Here is a 10487-nt window from a genome sequence, read left to right on the forward strand (position 1 = left end):
GATTACTTGTAATAGCCTAGCATTGTAACTCTAAATCATTTCAGCATACTTAAAGAGATAGAACTTGAACTAAAGGCACAAACTTCTTTAAAGAGTAAAGCCAAAGCACAAAGAAATTTGAATTTAATGCTTAATTACTGGAGGTATTAACATAATTAACAGTTTACTTCAGTTATAGTAATAATCCTTGTGGGGTTTAACCTTTATTGCTCCTTGCTATACCTTGCCATAAAATATTTATAAACACGAGAATTGATGTTTTGCTACAAGAAAAAAATGATGTGTTACCATTTCAGAACTGTTGAATGCAGTAGTTTGACTTGCTATGGAAACTGAGATGGGTGAGAATGATGTGAGTGATGACAATATTTTCTGATACGAAGTGCCGATTTTGAGAAATGCATAGATGTCCATGAATAAAGTTAAATTGTGGCTTTCGATGTTGTCTCTATTAATTTCCAGAATAACTTATTCCTGAAATAATTGTGATTGTTAATTGATCCATGGTTTGCCACAGGAGATTCCCAAGTGCTGGACTGCAGCAGTAAAGGATCTGGATGCTGTTATGTGGCTCTGAACTTCTCCACTGCTGACTCACTTTTTGGCCTCAGAGAAACCATGCAGAATGTTTCCTTTTACACAAAAGGAATGCCTTTCTCCATCTTTTACCAAAGTTGCAGAAGATTACACACTGCACAGTACAAGAGATGAGGGATTAGGAAATAGCTGGTAGGAGCTGCCACTTTTCACTAAGTAAAAGGATCATGGAAATGACTTAGGGAATACTCGCTGCAGTTATTTGTCTACAGCTACAACAGTACACATTTTTATGGCACAAAAATATTCATTTTATTTTGTGAAATATTATATTTGTCTTATCCAAGATTAACTTCTGCATAAAGAGTAATAGCATATTAGTGTGCAATGAAATCTAGGACACTTTGGCCCAGTGAGTACATCCTGTGCTCAGCTTAAGTGACAGTTTCACAGAACTATGACCACTGAGCAGTTTTCCCTCTTGGGCGAGAAATGTAATCTAATTTATTAGTTTAGAAGAGCGTAAAATGAACCCTATACAGCAAGGTTTTGGTAGCAGAGTGACCTTTGAGTGGAGAGATTAGGGGCTACCCCTTGCCCAACAGAGCCAGTTCCAGTAGCTTCAAAATAGTCCTGCCAGTGTTCAAAGTTGAGCCAATCAGCAGTGCTAGTGACAGCTCTGGAAACACACCTAAGAAAGGACGGAAAGATACTGCAGCAGCTGTGAGAGAGAGGAATGGTGAGAAAACATGCAATAAACAGCATAGATAGATACTAGGTATATTAGACAGATACTAAGGTGACTGAAGAAGGAGAGGTAGGAGGTGCTCCAGGCACCAGAACAGAAGTTTCCTGCAACCTCTCGAAACAACCATAGTAAAGCAGGCTGTTCAGCAGATTCCAGTACCCGTGGTGGAGCACACAGATGTGGCCTGAAGGAAGCTGTATGAATGACAGAGCCCTGGCACTGGTTGCCTGGAAAGGCTGAGGGTGCTCCTCATTGGAGATCTTCAAAAGCCACCTGGATGTAGGCCTGGGCACCTTGCCCTGGGTGGCCCTGAGAAGCAGTTGGACCAGAGCCCCCTTGCACCCCAACTGTACTGTGATTTCTGTGAGCCTGTGGAGAGCCCAGGCAGGAGCAGAGTGCAGGAACTGCAGCAGTCTCCCTCAGGGACCACACCTCACAGACAGGACCGGCATGGAACAGTTCCTGAAGAGTTGTATCCCATACAAGGGGCTCCATGCTGACAGAGGAAAAGTGAGAGAATGAAGGAGCAGCAGAGACGAGGTGTTAGGTACTAACTGCAGCTCCTGCTCCCCATGCCCTGCACTGTGCTGATCAGGCAGGAAGAGGTAGAGGAATCATGGATTCAGGAGTGAAGCTGAGCATGGAATGGAGGTGGGCTGGGGAGGACAGTGATTTTGTTTTTAATTGGTAAGAAACTAAATTAATCTTCCCCAAGTCAAGTGTGTGCTGGTAAACAAACTCCCTTTTTTTCAACCCTTATGCTTTTTCATCTCCTTTATTTCCCTCTAGTCCTGTTGAGGAGGAGGAGAGGTCAGCTGGCTGAACACCTGGCAGCCAGATGATGTTAGCTCACCACAAGACAAAACAGCAGCAGTAACACTAAGCCAAAACTAAGTTGCCTCTGTTATACATGGCCAGTAACACTGGAAGCAAATCTTTCAGCTTGTTTTCCATTTTTTTCTTTACAGCTGTGTTTGCAGAGAATAACTACAGTTATGTACAGGACAGTGTTAATATTTTCAATAATGTGATACAAAATGTATACTGGTCTCAATCTAAAGTCACTCATCAATGTGAATTGTTGGTTGGATGGGGCCCTGGGCAGCTGAGCTGCTGGGTGGCAGCCTTGTCCACAGCACAGGGTGGAACTGGGTGGGCTTTAAGGCCCCTTCCAACCTAAGCCATCCTGTGGTTCTATGATATTAGGCTCAACTGGTTAGGAATAATTTTTTGTAAACATTAATTACTATTTTAAAGAGAACATTGAAACAGTGCTGTTATTTTATAAAACATAATGAGTACTAGAAAAATAGTACATCTTAATAAACTATGGGATCAGGATAATGCATTCTGTGCAGTTCCAATATAAGAATCTGACTCATCATCAGTTTTCTAAAAAAACCTGTTTTATAATTAGTCAGTGTAGATTACAGTTAGATTAGGTATGCCCCTTTTTAAAAGTAATATAATGGCTGTCAGTACTATGATTGGTTGTGAATCTGTTGTGAATCTGTTATGTGTTTAAAAGAAACCAAAAAAAAGGCCTAGCTCCTCAGACAACAGCTACATTTAAGAAAGCATTAGCTTAATGAAATGCATAGTTAGTCTATTATAGAGAAAGAGAAACCTCAGACATCTGAAAAGTCCTTTAAAGTCCATTTAGGTATAATTATTTCTGACACATTTTGTAATTACACTGTGAAATCTATAGTAATTTCATGTTAAAAACATTTCTAATTACAAAGCACCTTCCCTTGTGTAGGTACTCGACTGATCTGCTGCTGCTCTCTATAAAATAATGTTTTCAAATGTTCATCCTACTTCTTAAAAGTCTGGAAATAATAGGAAAGAAAACAATTTTATTTAACTATAAGAAGAACTACTGATTTATTACTGAACTAGGCAAACTGAGGTCTACAAAAGTGCTATTTTTCTCCTGAAAAGATAAAATGCAGAAGGCACTGTTTCAGTGATTCCTGTACTGAGTGTCCTTAACTTATGTTCTGACAGTTGCAACTTTCAGACCTTCTTGCCCACGTAAGGAAATTGCCTGGAAAAGCTTCTTGGAACAGTTGTAGAATGTTGTTCTAATCTGCATTTTACTGCCCATGTGAACATGCTTACCCAGCAGAAGTCAGTATTTTCCAGAACAACTTGTGTATTTTCAGAGATAATTGATTATTTAATGATAAAACTATTTTTTCTGAAACCAGAAATTACTAGTTGCTGCAAATAGCTAATTATTCCAGCTTTGCTATAGAGAAAATCATTTAAGCTTTGGATAGGATGATCAAGCTGACTTTACTTATCATGGTAAACGTAGTATGCAAACCACATTAAAGTCAGAGTTTCATCTAGATAAAAATGTGTCGTCTCTAATAGAGACCTGTGTGACTGCAGAATTCAGCAAGCAGCCCTCTCAATACCTCCTATTCTTATCTGACACTGACATGGTACCACGATTAGTTTTCACAAGAGTTGTGCTCAATGAAAACAAAGTTGTTCTTGTCACTAGCTGCATCAGCAATGACTAAAAGCAGTAGCAGCCTAGTGGATAAAAGTCACTTCTGTTTCCATTATGTCTCCTTTTTACTTTTCTCCAGAAAATTCCAAATCCTGATAGAGAACTTTTCACTTGGAAGCTCTCAGCACTTTTCAAACTACCCTGGTTTTCCTTAACCAAAAGCTCTCTGTATGCCTGATGCTATTATCTAGACATCACCAATTTCAAGCACTCAATACTTTTTGCTATTTCACTGTGCCTTGCTCCTTTTAACACATGCAACTTGTTCTGCTGCTCTGTTAACACTATTCTTCTTGTGACCTTCCATCAGCTTTTCTAGATTCCCATAGGTCACATTCCAAGAAAAAGTACTCAATGACTGAGGAAAAAGGGAAGAGAATGACACTTGTTTTTAAGCAAATGTAAACGTATCTGTTGTGCTCTCTCTGTAGATTATATTAGGTCTGTAGGCAGAAATTGTCAACCTCCTTGTTTATGTAGCTGTCCTGAAATAAAAAGCTTTTGACTACTTAGTGCTGTTTTCTAATTCTGACAGATCCTAAGGGTTACACTTAAATACAAAGTTCCTATTCAGTATGGAGATGTGGTGCCACAGCAGAAGTGTACACCATGGAGATGAATCTATCCACAAATTTTCTGGGCACAGACAACTGCATCTCCACACCCTTCCAGCAAAGCAATAGCATTCTATTGTGTGGCCAACATACACAGTACTCCCATATCATCCTGTATTCTGCTACACTGTTCAACAAGCAGACCGTGAAATGGATTATTCATCATGGGTGGGCAGTGGGTTGAGCCCTGGCCACGAGCCAAACTGACCTCTTGCATTCTTAGCATTCACGAGCTTTTAAATCATGATTCTGGTAATGCAGCTATTAGGTTGCAGTCCGAGGCGTACGCTCTTGATCTCACTGCTGCAGAACCATTTTCTAAAACAAAAATGATCCATTTTCTGTGTGTAAATGCTGTCTTCCCCTTCAAGTTCCTGACTTCAGAGTATTCTGCTCAGAGGGGAATTCTTCAGCTGCTGTTGTGCTGTCAGTATCAGACCACATTCCTTCAGTGGCAGTACCCATCCACCCTTGAGTGTTACAGATTATCTTGTTAAAAATAAGCTAGGCATTGTCAAGCTATAGTTCTGCTGTGCTCTTTGTTACCGGCTGATGGAACCAGGAGGAATGGCAAACTTGAAAGTGCAATCTGACAGAATCATTTGTCAAGTAGTCCAGAAGTGGTATGCTGGTTTGGCTTGGGCATGTGTGGTCGATGAATAGGATCAATGATAGTGAGCGAAGGGTGGCAGCCAGGAGCCACTCACACCCAAAGAAAAGGGCAAGGAAGAAATCTGTGACTCACCTGTGAAACTCAGGACCTGGCTGTAGCAATTTATAACTGATTTTAGCTGCAAAATTACTGTTATAAAATAAATGTTTCTCACAGTGCGATGAATCACTTTTATTTGAAAATCTATCCATTTCATCTCAAATACTTAGCAAGTCTCAAATAACTGACAGTCTAGGCAGAACTCCAACCCCTTTTCTTAGTGGTCTATTGTTATTATTTTCTCAGAGGATAAAACCATAAAAAGTTATTCTGTGTAATAGAGCCTACACCTACCCTTCCCCCCCACATTTGGCAGCACAGATCTCTGCTGTCAAGTGTTGCAAGGTGTTTTACTCAAGTGTCTTAAGGAGCCTGACAGGGTGGGATATGATCCCATGCAAGTGCTCTTTTGCTTTAATGATGAAGCAGGGACAAAGTCTAGGATAGATTCATTGACTGCTTGGATCTGTCTGGCAGAATGTTAGAGGCACAATGTATAATGCTAATGCTAAAGCTTCAAAAGAAGTAATGGACTGATGAAGCTTTTTAACTGCATAAAAATCTTCAAGGAAGTCAAATCTACAGTCAGTTGGAATGAATTTCAGAATTATTTCATAATACTGATTTGAATGAAACAACACCTGTTGGAATTTGTAATCCATAACTGTGTAACAGTAAATCCACTCTGCATGTTTCTCAAAATAAATCTGGGAGGAACTGTGGACAGTTCAATGAAAAAAAATCAGCTCAAAGATCAGCAACACTGAAGAAGGTGAACACTGACTGCCAGAATGTAGAGAGACATTCTGGGAGAAGCATTGTCATATTTTTTCCCTAGCACCCACCACTGGCTACTGCCAGAGTGGTACTTCAAGACTAACCAGGTCTTCCATGTTATCTAAATCAGCTGCTGTCAGTGTACTCATGATGAGAATGTGCTTTTACCCTTGATAATCTTTAGTATAATAACTGGACTCCAAGGGCAAGTCTGCAATATCTCAGATTCATCATTGTCTTACAGCTGTACACTCACCAAGAAATAACAGAGAATATGTGTTGCAGCTAAAATTTGTTTTCGCTCTGTTCTTCAAACAGTTTCCCAGAATCTGATCCATGGGGTTGAATGTAGAAACATTTCTGACTTGATTTTTTATTCCCATACTCTTTCAGCTGTAGCTGTAGGAAAGCAGTCATCTCGATGTTTTACTGACTTCTTGAACGTGTAGTACAGCCTATTCTCTGGATCTATTTGTTTATGTAGCTAAGAGACCTATTACAGTGGAAGTTAAAAACATAGCCACACCAAGCACGCATTCTGCCTGACATAACAGGCAGGTACATGCCTCTCTCTTCTACAGCTGCTACAGCTGTTGCATGGAAATCAGCATGACTGACCCTGAGAAAAGTCATGGGTGAGTTACTGTTAGTTCTGTGGCTACACACAGGAAGAAACAAAAGGCTGAAAGAAGATTCTCGCTTACAAAGGACAAAAAATGTTACAGATGAAAAGACAATAAGGCTCCCAGTGCAGGAAAGCACAAAGGCAACTGAACTGAACCATGTTAATATTCATGGCTGGTCTTCCAGGTTTTTTTCATTCAACTTGAAAAGGAAGCGAGAAACACTTCTCCATGAGATGGTGGAATTCCTCTGGTGTTGCCTCAAGTACTTAGAGACATTTCTTCCACAAACATATTCAACCTTAACCTGATATAGCAACCTTTGCTTTCACACTGCTAGGTTCAGATCACGTGCTGAGGGCACAAAAAAGAGCAGTACCTCCACTGGGAACTACAGTTATTAAGTACGTCAGTGAGCAGCTTTAAAACAAACCCCAAAGTACTATGTTTGAGGATCAGAGGCAATCAATGACACTACAGCTTCCACAGCAGTAAGCCTAATCTAGGAACAAAACAGGAAACTGCTTGAAGGTTATATGAAACACAGTGGCATCTCCAGGCAAAACAGAATAAGAGCTCTGAAATACCTATTAGAAGTGCGGATGCTGGTTTTAGTCTTATTTGACTGCATGCTTCCACATGTATTGTTGTTTCCCTTCCCATTTTGAAAGACCATGCTGTCTGGTTCCAGGGCTGTTTCTGCATTCCTCTGCAGCTGCACTATCTCTAGGACTCACGTGCCTCTGTCAAATTTTGTCACAATATGCTGGCAGATTGAAAAGGTGGTCATGGAGATACACGGACACACACTTGCAACAGAGCATGACTTCCCGTTTTTTTGTTTCCTCGGGAAGCTAGGAGAAAAAAAGCAAAACAAAATGAAAGAGCCAAACCATTTTTAAGATATATGTATTTTTAACTTGCATGAGAACTGAGGAGGAACTACACTCACCCTGGGACTTCCCTGCTCCAGGAGACCATAGTAGCATTTACTAGCCTACTAAAAGCTGTCAGAATGAATCTGCTCTGTGCATTCTGTTTATTGCTTTGGTCATTAATGTAAGTGCTAACAAGCTTCATAATGCTTTATAATCCTTGTTGATAGCAAAATACACCACATAATCATTCTGAAAAAGGAAACAGTAACATGTTAACTGTTCTGCTAGGACATTAATTTTTCTCTAGACTTTCAAAACTCCTCCACTAAACAAGATTAGTCCTAGCAACAACCCTCATACAAACATGAACTTGTTTCCTGAAAAGCAGGAAGCAACCTAACAATCATATCATATGACCAGCCAAATACAGAATAATTTTGCTAGTTGTTTTTTTTTTTTTTCCCCAGGACACTGAAGTGCATTTCCGTATGACCTTGTAGGAGATGACTGTTGCCTGGTCTTCTCTTGCTGAAAAATCCTTCTTCTCTGTAACACATGTGATTTACACATTTCATCCCACCTTGTGAAATTGGGATCATAAAATCTACTGACTCAGTTAGGTTGGAAAAGACCTTTAAGATCATCAAGTCCAGCCATTAACCTAACACTACCAGATGCACCGTTAAACCGTGTCCCTAAGTGCCACATCCACAATAATCATCTCACAGGTCTCCATTTCTATTACGGTGTGTTCCTACTTTCTTTTATTTATAGAATGAATCTCACTGACTCAATCAGATGAAGCACATAGAGATGCATCTTTAAAGACACTTAGGTGCCTTTAACTTCCAATCAGCATTTATTGGGATTTTAAAATACATCCATAAGTATGGCAGTTATGTTCATAGTAAGATTTTGAAGCACCTAAGTATCAATGGAAGTGCCATAGGACGAAAACTATGAAGACTTAAAGAAAATGCGTAGGCTTTTGTAGATGCTCATTACAATGGCAGGTCCATCTCTTAAGTCAGCTGAACTACTAAGCAAACACAAGCGTGGATGAAAAAGATTCAAAGCCACATTTACATTCAATGACCGACAAACGGGTGTTGCTTCTTCTCAGATTACTAGCAGGAAAACACAGAGAAGCTGCAGGTTGATTCAGGTCTGGCTCTCTATTTAAATAGTTTTAAAATGTGTAAAAGTGAGATGCAAATTCTTTGGGTAAACTGTTGCTCAACTTCATCACGCAGACAGTTCTGCAGCCTAGCACTTATTTCAGCTGGTTGCTTTGTATGTGTGGGAAACTGGCTGAAGTTTCGGCTTCTGAACAATATTTGACCAACTGCTGCTCTCAGCAGAGGAACCTTTTGAAGAAAGACAAATATTAGCTGGTACATATAGTTTTTCAGGAGGCAAGTGGACTAAAGGCTCTACTACAGTATTCTCATTGCTTCTTTTACCCCTTTACTGGCCTATGTATGTTCACTTTTTGCTCACTATTTTTAATTCTAAAAATATCATTTGATTCTAAAAGCTGCTGTTGGGTTATCTCTGTGAACACTAAGGAGCACAGAGCAACAATGGGAAGTGGGGGAACCCCAGTAACATGCCCAGGGAAAGCGAGTCTATGCCCCAGCACCTCCCAGAAAAGGATCAGTCTGTGGACTGTGACATTCATCATCATCAGTCAGTGGGAGAGGCTCACTGGATGTTGTGGCTTACTGCCTAGTGGGGTATGGGACTCATTAGTGAGTGCAGGGTGACAGCACCTTTGGGACTGCATATGACTTATTGGAGCACATGTGGAGAGGAATCAAAGGTAGGGAAAGAGGGAGATAAAGGTGGTTTTGTGAATCAGAAGTATGGAAAAATAATAGGATAAGGGGTTAAAGTGGTCTGGCTGGTTGTAAACAGATTGCTGGTTAGCACTGTTGCCTGGCTGTGCCCTGCCCTGCTGATCACCTCAGTCTTATTAAACTGTACACTGATTATTTTTTTCTGGATGAGGAGACCCTCTATTTTGTGTGTGTATTTGTATGGTGGTCTGAGCAATTAGACATAGGGGCCAAGAAGGCACAGAGGCCTTTGTATCTGTGATGCCAGCAACTGGAGAGACCAAAGAGTACACGGGTATGAATCTGTATGTCGGTGATCATCAGTAAACATCAAGCCAGGCTAGCAAGGTGAGAAGCCTGGGAATCAAATACTGGAGAAGCCAGGAGACTGAAGATACTGCAGAGACCATAGGGTCTGTATGTTTGCTACTGAAGGGAGCAAGAGGGGCAAGCCAACTGCTAGGGAGACTACAATGAGGTGCTGGTATGACCACAGGTCTGGACCAGCTTCCAGAGAGACTTGCTGGCCTGTTTGTGTCTTGCCAGCAGAGCACGGGGTAGCATGCCACTGAGAAGTCCAATGCAGGCTCTCACACGTGGGGTCTGAAGTTGAAAGTGCTTATTCACACAAGTCTTCCACACATGCATTTTCGTAACTGATTTCTGGGCCTGATTAACAGAAGAGGTATCACCCTATCCTTGATTAAGATTAGTAACAAGCAAAGCCCAGCTGACAGACTTAATGGAACAGGTAGAAAGAGAAAATCCAGAGATGGAATTTTTAAAAGTGGCATTGCAGAAGAAAAGATCCTAACGGGACACAGCGCTCTGATGGCGAGTGTGAACCACGCAACAGTACATGATAGCATCTGCCAAGAGTGAATTAAAACAGGCCTGGAAGACACATTCAAGGACATAGATTCAAGCAGAGCCCAAGATGACCTCAATAGTCAGGCTGCTGAGCAAATGACTTGCCCGTGGATGTCTTCCAAAAATGCAGATCACAGACAGAAGGACGTTTATTTGAATCTTTCTGCAGTGAAAAAGGCACATAGTATCCAGTCCTGTGTTGCTGACTGCTTGCAAGGCAAACCCAGCGATCCTCCATCTGCTTCAGTGATGGCAGAGAGCGTGGGGGGGCTGCTCAGAGGTAAATTGTGAAAAGCTGCTTTGGTACAGACTTTGGGCTATCTGGGGGTCACTTATTGATTTATGGGGTTTATGTTAAGTGTGTTC

The sequence above is a fragment of the Cyrtonyx montezumae genome, unplaced genomic scaffold (assembly GCF_038088225.1).
Source record: "Cyrtonyx montezumae isolate F1298 unplaced genomic scaffold, pur_monq_1.0 scaffold_8, whole genome shotgun sequence".
NCBI classification, from domain to species: Eukaryota; Metazoa; Chordata; class Aves; order Galliformes; family Odontophoridae; genus Cyrtonyx; species Cyrtonyx montezumae.